The sequence below is a fragment of the Bufo bufo genome, chromosome 1 (genome assembly GCF_905171765.1).
Source record: "Bufo bufo chromosome 1, aBufBuf1.1, whole genome shotgun sequence".
In the NCBI taxonomy this organism is placed as follows: Eukaryota; Metazoa; Chordata; class Amphibia; order Anura; family Bufonidae; genus Bufo; species Bufo bufo.
The window spans coordinates 128,542,734-128,555,061 of record NC_053389.1 but is presented as its reverse complement, the minus strand read 5'-3'; positions in this window follow the sequence as shown (position 1 = coordinate 128,555,061).

The following is a 12,328-nucleotide window of genomic DNA, read 5'->3' as shown; positions in this document are numbered from 1 at the left end:
TGGTTAAACGATGCACAGTGACTCCATCTGCAGCAAGATGATGTTGTAGGTCTTTGGTGCTGGTCTGTGGGTCGACTCTGACTGTTCTCACCATTCGTCGCTTCTGTCTATCCGAGATTTTTCTTGGTCTGCCACTTCGAGCCTTAACTTGAACTGAGCCTGTGGTCTTCCATTTCGTCAATATGTTCCTAACTGTGGAAACAGGCAGCTGAAATCTCGGAGACAGCTTTCTGTATCCTTCCCCTAAACCATGATGGTGAACAATCTTTGTCTTCAGGTCATTTGAGAGTTGTTTTGAGACCCCCATGTAGCTACTCTTCAGAGAAAATTAAAAGAGGAGGGAAACTTACAATTGACCCCCTTAAATACTCTTTCTCATAATTGGATTCACCTGTGTATGTAGGTCAGGGGTCACTGAGCTTACCAAGCCAATTTGAGTTCCAATAATTAGTTCTAAAGGTTTTGGAATCAATAAAATGACAACAGTGCCCAAATTTATGCACCTGCCTAATTTTGTTTAAACAATTATAGCACACTTTCTGTAAATCCAATAAACTTCATTTCACTTCTCAAATATCACTGTGTGTGTCTCCTATATGATATATTTAACTGACATTTTTTATCGTAACAACCAACGATTTATACAGGAAAATCCTGACGATTAACAAGGTTGCCCAAACTTTTGCATCCCACTGTATATGCATCATATCCACTTTGCGTGTTTTTTACATTTTTTGTTTTGTTTGTACAATTGATTATATTTTTGATTATATTATTTTTATTAATTGTACTTGATGAATCAAATTTACTAACTCGTATACATGAAAACGTATACTTAGTTTTCTACATGCAGTTTTCTACAGGTACTTTTCTGCCCACAATGATATCATGTAGCCAATATATTTCCTCTGACCAAGTGATAATTATAAGAGCTGAGGCTGACCTACCTTGAAATTGAGGTAATGGACTTTAACCTTCGTTTCATTGATTTTTCATTGCACTGGTCAAGAGGGCTATTGTACGGAGTCTGAAAGAAAATAACATAATGGTCATTTTATGCTATAGTAATTTGTAGCACATTGCTAGAGATACAATAGTACAAAGAAACAAAAATCTTGGTTATAAAATATCAGCTCAGAAATAACATTTTGTAATTCTATCTTTTCTTGTTTGAAACTTTTTAAATATCTGGGGATTTCACACTGAACTTAAAGGGGTTGTCCGCTTTATACTATTGATGACCTATACTCAGGATAAGCCATCAATATCAGATTGGTGGGGGTTGGACTTCTGGTATCCCTGCCGATCAGCTGTTTCAAGAGAAGGTAGCGGTCCTATGAGCGCTGCCTTCTCTGCTCTGTTTACCTGTTTGTCGCAGCAATTGCAGTGGTGGGCAGGTGTAATTACAAGTATGGCGTTCTCTTTCACTTCTATGGGAAGACACTGTACTACGGTAGTATTTACTTGAACAGACTGATCCATCGCATAAGAGTGAATAGGGATGCCATACTTGCAATTGCTGTGGCAAGCGCTGCCTTCTTTTGAAACAGCTGATCAGCCGTGGTGAACGTCATCTGAGCCCCTTAGGGCCACCAAATTTTCTCCAGTTTTTAAGAAAGTCAGTATGTTGCTTGAGGCCCCTTTGCGCAAGCCAGTGATTAGAGCATAGGAACGTTCCTCCCTGAAAACTGTTCTGTGTAAAGCTGCCACTAAGTAAACGTTTGTTCATCAGGTGACAGCATCATCGACAGGGCCGGTGCTACCATAAGGCAGACCAAGCGACTGCCTTAGGGCGCACCCTGGGGGAGGGCGGAAAAATGTGACATGGAGGGGGAGAAATGTGACATGGAGGGCTGATGTGACATAGGGGGGTGATTTGACATGGAGGGGGAGAAATGTGACATGGGGGTATGATGGCTTATATGGGGGTATGATGGCTTACATGAGGGCATGATGGCTTACATGCGGGCATGATGGCTTACATGGGGGGGCTGATGGATGGGGGCTGATGGCTGACATGGGGGGCTAATGGCTGACATGGAGGCATGATGGCTGACATGGGGGGCTGATGGCTGACATGGGGGGCTAATGGCTGACATGGAGGCATGATGGCTGACATGGGGGGCTGATGGATGGGGGATGATGTCTGACATGGGGGTCTGACCTGAGGTCTGATTAACATTGGGGGTCTGATTGGGGTTGTGAGCTGAGGTCTGATTAACATTGGGGGTCTGATTGCTGGTCTGACCTGAGTTGTAATTGAAAATATTTTTTTCTTATTATCCTCCTCTAAAACCTAGGTGTGTCTTAGAGGGCGAAAAATACGGTCCTCAAACCAGCGATTGTCTGAAACAGAGAGAAGATACCAGGACCACACAGAGGAGAGGCCAGCTGCTGCAGACAGGACCAGGGCCAGGTGAGCTGTGAGGGGGGCGCCAAAATGTAGCTTCGCTTGTGTTGGCAAAAATCCTTGCACCGGCCCTGATCATCGATGCAGACACCAAAATCTTTTTTTTATGGGAAGCAAATAGTTCTCTGTAAACAGCTGTTTCCTGCCCAGAAACAATGATTGCAGTAGTGATCATGTCCCATTAGAGTGGAGAAGATGGACTGTAAATGCAGCTCTCACTTCCACTCAAGGCCAGGCAATTATTGGAAATGAACATTTCATTCCCGATAATTTCCTGCACAGCGGCTAATGGATTTTCTCTGTTTTGCTCATGGTAGGGACAACACAAATTTGTGGATATTTTTTGGTGCACACAGCACAAATAGATTGCGCCAGCTACACTGTAGGTGCATTGGACAATGGTATGATTAAATTATTCCTTCCATATCACATCTCTAGTGAACACCTTGGGAGACGGAGGGGGGTGATGTGTCAAGATATGACTTTTTGAAATCAGTTTTGCTTTGACACCGAGTTGGCAAAAAGTGTGCCAAATTTATCAAAAGTCTCATGATGTTTGTTAAATTTGGCACATCTTTAAACTGTCAAGAAATGCTTCTCCATCTTTCCCATGCCACCACTCCTCAATAGAGAGATTTTTTGTGACTTTTTTTAAAAATTACAAATCTGTAGAAAACTCATTAACAGACCAAACCACAAAACTTCAAAAGTTTCAAAAGTAGTGAGGATGGGTAAAATGGCAAAAAGTTGCAAATTTTGATGGAAAACAGCGCTAGCACCAAAAGTTCCTTCCTTATCACATGTCTAGTGACCACCTTATTTTTTCTGTATCACATCTCGGGTGAATAGTGACTACCTTGTCCCTTCCATATCATATCTCAAGTGAAGGCCTTTTTCTTTCCATATCACATTTCTGGTTAATATGTTGTTCTTTCCATAATTCATCTCTAGTGAACAATCATTTCCTTTGATATAATATCTCTATTTAACCCTTTTCCGACCAGCGCCGTACATTTACAGTGCTGGCCAGGACTTTAAAGATGGTGCCAGCTTGTGAGCGGCGGGAAAGCCATAGCTGCCGGGTGCCTGCCTTTCTTCCCTCTAAGTACAGAAAGATCATGGAATTACATAGTGTTGTTGACAGAGCTTTACATCTAGAGGGTCTGATACATAAGAGTTGAAAAATATGATAGGTAAGAAAACAATAAAATTCTGTGTGGTGCGCAGAGTATTATGCGGATGTAGCAGTGCTGGGTTGAATAACTGATGCTTTGCAGCAATAAAGTTTGTGTCTAGTCTCTATATTCTCGTGTTTGTGGGTTGGAGTAGGTGAGGATAATACATTGTAGTCAAAGTACACTTTTCAGTCTAGGCTTTAAAATCTGTCTATCTTTGTGTTAAACAAGAATGTAATGTCTGTAGCAAATATAAATTTAAAAGGCTGAACTCATGCAGTCCCGGCTACCCCTCCTATAAAATATATTGTACAATAGCTGACGATTTCAGTTTACCATAGAAATGTTGATGTATTCCGTCAGAATAAAGGGAAGTGAATTGGGTTTAAAACGATGATATTACATCAATCCAACATAAGCGGTTTGAAAAAAGAAACATAATTCCCTTTACGAGAGTGTCACTGTTAGGGAAATATGCTGAAATTCAGTTGTAAATCAGGACATGTCATGTACTGTAAATGGATTTGAACACAGAAAGCTCCAAGGAAATAATTCTCTGCATTTCAACTACCAACCTGGCTCTTGTGTTACTGAAGGCTGTTTGTTCATTGTATTATTTGTGACAATAGGGCAAAATACTGTATCCAAGCTCCGCCAAAGCCAGACATCAAGTAAGCTTCTTAGTACTCGACAAATCCAGATACTCAGTAACTGTCCAAATGTTTCCCTGGGAGGATTAGTGTAACACAGAAATTGCACTTCACATCGTTATTATTGCTTTGGTTCCCTCTAAGTACAGAAAGATCATGGAATTACATAGTGTTGTTGACAGAGCTTTACATCTAGAGGGTCTGATACATAAGAGTTGCAAAATATGATAGGTAAGAAAACAATAGGATTCTGTGTGGTGCGCAGAGTATTATGCGGATGTAGCAGTGCTGGGTTGAACAACTGATGCTTTGCGGCAATAAAGTTTGTGTCTAGTCTCTATATTCCCGTTTCAGTGTGAAAGGTTATTCATTACATGTTTTAAAGCTCTGTCATTTTCTCAATTTCATATCATTTTCAAGACCTCTGCTTACAGTCATTAAATGGAAAACTCATTTTCAGACCATTAAGTCGGACAGGTGCATGGCCGACATTTTCAATACCTGGGCCCTAAACAATCCAATACCTAAGGCTCTGTGAATTCTGTCCCACATCTCACATTCTCCATCTTGTCCCCATAGTATACATTTGATAACCATCCGCAAGAGAGTGAATGCACAATATTGGCAGTCACATTAAGCCTATTCAGTAACTGCCGTGACTCTTAGGGCTCATGCACACGACAGTATTTTGCGTTCAGTATACTGGACGTTTTTTGAGTTCAGTATGCGGAACATATTCTGAACCACTCATTTCAATGGTTCAGCAAAAAATACTGAAGTGTCTCCGGGTGCATTCCGTTTCAGTATTTCCGTACCGTGAAAAGATAGAACATGTCCTATTCTTGTCCGCAAATCACGGTGCATGGCTCCGTTCAAGTCAATGGATCCGCAAAAAATACGGAACACATACGGAAATGCATCCGTATGTCTTCAGTATCCGTTCCGTTTTTGCTGAACCATCTATTGAAAATGTTATGCCCAGCCCAATTTTTTCTATGTAATTACTGTATACTGTATATGGCATACAGAAAAACAGAACGGAAAAACGGAAAGGAAACGGAAACACAACGGAAACAAAAAACAGAACAACGGATCCGTAAAAAACGGACCGCAAAACACTGAAAAAGCCATATGGTCGTGTGCATGAGCCCTTAGGTGGAAGAAGCTAGTTAGAGCCCATTTCGGGACTTATTAGAGTGGTCCTGACTCCCAGGTCCAATGTACTGCCAAAGAATTCTTATTACTGCAGTGAGCTAAGCACCTGAGTGTCCACCACATGATCAGGACAGATCTCTGAAATCAAACAATGAAGATTCAATTTAATGACAACAAGCAGAAATCCTAAAAAGCTTGGGAGTTACTACAGAATTGAAATGATTGTATAACTAGAGAAGTTATGGGAAATTAGATTTGGCAACTTCGCCGAAGTTAGTTAAGAAATTTTATTCATTCTGAATTAATTCATCTTGAATCGCTTTAAATTAGGTATACCCAGGCCACTATGTCTTAGGGAACGGCCACATGGAGCCGCCGTGCTGCAGGCAGGTTGCGGCCATACTGCCGTGAAGAAACCGCGCGGCCAAGTAGCCCACAGCTGCCTTTCATTTAATAATGAAGCCGCACTGTATAGTCCTTCTTCATTGTTAATTGCTGCTTGGCACCTTTAAACAGGGGTTGTTGCTGGTAAGGGGTTTGACTGGTTAGGTTGGGGGCACAATATGCATATTATTGCTGTCACGGCCTTTGGTTTGCGCTGTGACAATGTTGCCACACTTGCGGTTGCCCGCGGCAACGTGTTGCTGTGAGAGCATGCGGTGGCAGTGTCTCGGCCTTCTGGGTGATTGCCGTGACATGGTTGCCACGCATTCTGTTGCCAGTGGTAACGTATGGCTGAGTTTGCTTGTGTGTGCACTTCCCCTTTAAGTGGCTTCCTTCCTCTGTCTGGTGTTGGAAGGGTTAACTTCCTTCCTAGTGTTTTGTGAACACTGGGTTTATGTGTTTGTGGGTGTGGCTGCTTGGTCTATTCAGTCTCTGCTGGAAGCCTGTAGCTCGGGGTTCCTCCAGCCTTGGTGTATGCTGGTGGTTCTCTGTTCCTGGCTTTTACAGATGGTCCAGTGAGGGCGACCCTTGTGGTCATCAGTGTTATCCCGGTGTCTCCTTCCCTGCCTGTCCCTGTTTGTATGGAGTGGGTTATGTTCAGGGTGTTTGTGTGTCTAGTTTGGTGTTACATGTCTGGTGGTGTTTGGTGCCCAGCATTTTTACTAGACATTCCCCTGTCCCACGTTTATTGCAGCTATGGATGTCCTGGGTCCCTGTGTGGTTTGTGGTGTGTGCTGTGTCCTTAAATGTTGGTGTGGACACCAGCACTTGTGCACGGGTTCCAGTCAGTGTGTCTGTGGCAGGTAAGTGTGTTATGGGTTTCGCTTACCTGCCATCTCAATAACTGTTTGTGTTCCCCTCTCCTTGCAGCCTGGCCTCAGATAGAGACTCCTGTTCCTTCATGACTGGGATGAAGAGGGACACTGTAGGAGGTGACCTGCTCCCTTATTACTCCTTTTGGCCAGGCTGATCCCCTTTTACCCTTTGATACCGCACGGTGGGGGGTTTCCCCCACTCCCCGCCATGACACCTGCAATCTCATGCAGGTTATTTGACAGTAAACACAGAAGCTATGACATACTCACTTCTCCAACCCCAGCTCTCTCCTGCCCTACAGGTGGGAGCCCTTCTTCTGCCATCTGCTTTTCCTCCTTTTTCACATAATCTAATATCAATGAGAATATGTCATCAGGAACATCCAGCTCCTATTCGCTCTGCATCTTGCTGTCTTCTCTAGGACATGGAGACTTTGAAGGATGATTTAAAAGAAGTAAAGCCAGCAAAAGATGAGGATAGTCATCATTAAGACCTGGCCCCCCTAAGGGGTGCAGGCAGTATTGTAGTGGTTGGCACTAGAGATAAGTGAATCGAAATTGACGAAGTGGAATTCGATCCGAAGTTCAGGAAAAAATTGTTTTGCACCGAATCCGAATTTCCTGACGCTTCGTGGTAACGAATAACATTTGTTCCTAAAATGACTGCTGCATGTGTGAGGACATAGAGCAAGGAACTCTGGGAAGGTGGGATCAGCCATAATGCCCTGTGATGTCACAGCCCTATAAATAGCCTCAGCCATCTCTCCGCAGGGAGAGACGTCAGCAGGCGCTAGAGACAGTGCTAGAAAAAACATCATTGTGCTAAAAAAAAACATTTACAAGTGCAGGGAAAGATTATTCAAGGTGTAGGGAAAGGATAGGGAGGAATCATTCCACAGCATTTATGTAGAACAAGGTTCAGTAGGGGAGGTTACAGCCTGGGTAATAGGAACAATACTATTACACCTTGCTGCACTGACTGGGGACCCAAATTGCCATTATACAGCTCTGTAATTCCAGCAAACCGTTCTTTTTATTTGGGTGTTACAGCCATTAACAGGGTTTATTACAAGGAATTATTTATACGTCTTATTTGCCCTTGTGCGGTGCAGTTATATGTTCTAAATAATTTTTGGGCTTGTATTAGTGGGAAAAAAGGGTTTATTAGTCATTGTGTGGTGAAGTGATAAAATTACAGCACTTTTTGTCGTGTATTAGTGGCAAAAGAAAAAATATTTGCCGTTCAGCAGTGCAGTTATATGTTCTAAATCCTTTTGTGGAGTGTATAAGTAGAAAAAGAAAAATATATTTGCCGTTCAGCGGTGCAGTTATATGTTCTAAAGCCCCTTTTGCCATGTATTAGTGGCAAAAGTAAAATATATTTGCCGTTCAGCGGTGCAGTTATATGTTCTAAAGCCCATTTTTGTGTGTATTAGTGTGAAAAAAAGGCTTATTAGCCATTGTGTGGTGAAGTGAGAAAATTACTGAATTTTTGGGGGTGTTTTAATTTACTTTTTATTTATTTCATCTAACAGTATGTCAGACAGAGAAGTGCCATATCCTGCACAGGAGAGTGGCAGAGGCATAAATGTTTCTGGCGCAGGAAGAGGTTGCAGCAGAGTAAGGGGTCGTGGCAGCAGGGGTCAATTCAAGAGGCCTGAGCTTCCAGTGTCAGCTAACGGTCATGTCTTGACCAGCAACCCAGCGGTTCTTGAATGGTTGACTCGATCTTCGACTTTGTCACAAGTGACATCAGATACCCTCAGCCAAGAGTCAGTGGGTTCGTCAGACACAACCCTTAGTTGGCATGGCCCGGGAGCAGGCCCTGTGCCCTCACCTGTCCTCAACCTGCCTCTGTCCTTTTGTGTTCCCTCAGCCAGAGAAGTATTATATGCTGTGGGCTCAGCCCCACTATACTGCGAGGACGAGTTACTAGAGGACAGTCAGCATCTACTGGCCAGCCAAGATGTGGAGGAGGCAAATAGTGATGAGGAGAGTGGCATGGGAGCTGGTGTTGCGAGTGGTGAGGCTCCTGACCCAGAGACGGTTGAGGAGGACATCAGTGACGTGCAGACAGTGCTCGATGATGATGATGATGCAGCTGATCGCAGTTGGGAGCCGGGTGAATTAAGGGCTTCATCATCATCGGGAGAAGGAGGGTGGCAGTTTGCCCATGAGGCAGCAGCGGAGCCAGCAAGCTGCTAGCATGGCCGGGAGTCAGCAGGGTGGCAGCAGTGGGAGGTCGGGAGCCAAACGTGCCCGAGGTAGACCAACCGCTTCGCAGGAGCCTATCTGCCCCGGTTCACGGAGGCAGCGGCAGTAGCAGTCAGTCAGTGGGTAGTGTTGGGGGTAAAACCACCTACTCAGGGTGTGGCAGTTTTTTGTTAAGCCGCCGGAGGAGGTGAACATGGACATATGTAGAATCTGTGGGCAGAAGGTGAAGCGTTGCCAGGGTGTCAGTGTTGGCACCACAGCCCTGCGTCAACATATGCAGCGTCACCATAAAGTGACCTGGGAGAATCATGGCTCCGATGTATTGGTCCAGTCTGCCGCAGCAACCGCTGCATCACCCAGTGACACGCAGCTGATTTCAGGCAGGTAAGGCTTCACCACTTCAGCCAAAGGGAGCTTTCTGTCCTTCCCATCATCTGCCGGTCCTAATGCTCCTGCTCCTCGCCCTCCTACATTTCGTCAGTCATTCCATCAGCAATCAATCACCGAAGCGATTGCCAAGAGACAACAGTATGCATGCACTTATCCAACGGCGCATAAGCTGAACGTGCTCCTGTCCAAGTTGCTAGTGCTGCAGTCCCTCCCATTCCAAGTGGTGGACTCTGCACTTTTCAGAGAACTGATGGCTTGTGCCGAGCCGAGGTGGAGAGTCCCAAGCCGTCATTTCTTTGCCAAAAAGGCAGTACCAGCCCTGCACACACATGTAGAACAGAAGGTGGGACAGTCCTTGAGCCTGTCGGTGTCGGCACAACAGCTGTAACTACGGTCAGGGACAATACATGTCCTTTACGTCCCACTGGGGGAATGTGGCTCCTGCACAGCCACACCAGCAACTTGGCCAGGTGACGCCGCTTCCGCCTTCACGTTCTCATGCCATTGGTCCTGCAACAATGTCCGCCTCTGTCTCCTCTTCCTCCACCGTGTCCTCAGCCTCCACTGCAGGAACAATTCAGTACCCTTCCAGCATACCACATGTGCAGGGCACGGCGGTGTCATGCTGCTCCGTGTCCTCCATCAAGAAATTTAATTCTGGCTTTCTCCATGACAACTCAAAATCGGAACCATGGTGACCGACAACGGGAAGAACATGGTGTCGGTGCTGCATCAAGGAGGTCTGAGCCATGCGCCCTGCATGGCACACGTGTTCAATCTGGTTATCAATCGGTTCCTGAAGTCTTCCACCCATCTGCAAGACATCCTAAAAATGGCCTGAAAACTTTGCATGCACTTCAGACACTCGTACACCGCAAAGTACACCCTCCTTGAGCTGCAGTGGCAGAACGGCATCCCCCAACATTGGCTGATATGCATTGTTTCCACCTGTTGGAATTCCACCCTCCATATGTTGGACTGACTATACGAACAGAGAAAGGTCATAAATAATTTCTTGATGATCCATGTGGACAGGAGTATTCCCCTGTGTAACTTCGATGTCAGCCAGTGGCAGCTCATGCGTGACACCTGCCATTTGCTCAGGCCCTTTGAGGAGGCCACATTATTTGTCAGTCGCCAGGATTACGGGATGAACAACGTCATTCCACTTTTTCATGTGCTGGAACAGATGCTGGTAAATCTGGCTGGTCAGAGGACTGGAGACGTGGCGCCTAGATCTCACGGCCACATGAGCCCTGTGGAGGCTGAACTGGAGGAGGAGGAGGACATTGAAGCACAAGCAATGTGTAGCGAAATTGGTGTTTTTTACACACATGTGACAGGAGAGAAGGAGCAGCCAGAGGAGCTACAGGGCGATAAGGAAGAGGAGGCAGAGGACCCAGACACACCATGGCAGTATGCAGTGGAGATGGAGGCAAGGTATACTGTCCTCATACACGTTAGCCCTGTGTGTAATCTGACATGTAGCTACCTGTAAACCTTCTCTGTCTTGATAAGAAGAGAAAACTGTACTGCTTTAACTTTCTCTTTATTGATAGTAGATTGACAGGTAAGGTGAAACTACAGAATAAAACAGTAGTATTTTAGAACATAAATATCCATGGTACATGGCATAAGACACAGAATAATCTGCTATACATTCAGTACATGAGATAATACAATGATAGTGAGTTATCAATACAAGAAACATATATTGAACTGGAGTTAGTCACAAGATAGTGTCCTTACCGACTATCCTAGAAAACAGGCTGAATAACAGATGATGAGGCAGGAAACCAGTGAGAGAGTATGGCTCCTGAGACACAAGATGGTTGCTGCTTTTCATAAAGCACAAGACTACAAAGAACCAGGAACTACCCACAATGCCCTGGGACTCCCATAATGCATAGGAAAATGCTGTTACCATACAATATAATGCAAATGAATTACACCACAGTTAAATGCAATGTCAAACTGATATACACACAGAAACAACTGTATCTGCATCTGGGGACAGAACACAAGGAGTCCCTCTGAGTCACTTGCACAAATGGCCCAATGCGTGTTAACTTTCTTGCGTAGTGACAGACGAATTGTCACTATTCGGCATAGAGATGACTTCTGGCTCTCCACCTTTTTGGACCCTCGCTGGCTCTCCTGATGCTGACGCCACCTCCACACTATGGAATTAGTAGAACTACAGGTAACAGCACACTGCTAGTCAATTGCACAAAGATATAAGCAAATACTGAATAAAAAATAACTGCTTGGTGGCCATACTTACTGCAAGGGCAGTTAGAAGCTCTTTGCGCATATAATTGATCAAAAATATGTCTGGCCCATCTACCAGACGACAAGGTGGCTTCTAATCAGATGGGGCCTACTCTAACATGCCTCTCCTGGGCTTACAGCCTACAATCTGGGCAAAGTAGCACCCAGCTATACCCTACACATGCCTCTCCCAGGCTGTCAGCCTGCAATATGGGCAAAGTAGAATACAGCTGTACAATCTATCTAATTAAAAGCACATGGTAAATGGGCGGTGGTGCACGGTTCAAACTCACCACCAGGGGTGCATATAAGTGATCAAAAATATGTCGGGCCTATCTGCCAGACGACAAGGTGGCTTCTAATCAGATGGGGCCTACTCTAACATGCCTCTTCTTCCCTATTGCCACCTCCACACTGTCATTGGGCCACTCTGTGGTCTTCTCATGCTGCTTCCACCTCACCACTATGTCATAGGGACACTCTGTGGACTTCTCATGCTGTTCCCACCATCTCCACTTCATGACTGGGCACTATTTTGCCTTTCGGCCTGGCTGACATCATTATTTATTTGACCCTTCTTTTGATCTGTCAGAAGGAAGATAAAATGAGACAGGCAACGGATCATGTCTGTGTATCAGCTGTAAGGCCTGTATGGTCCCATCAGAACTGGCTTTTAATTTGGTAGCCAAAATCAGGAGTGGTTACAAAACACAGAAGACATACAAATATTCCTTCACGTGTCATCTCTGTTTTGGATCCAGTCCTGTTTTTTTGGCATTAGCAATACTGATGGATTACTGACCA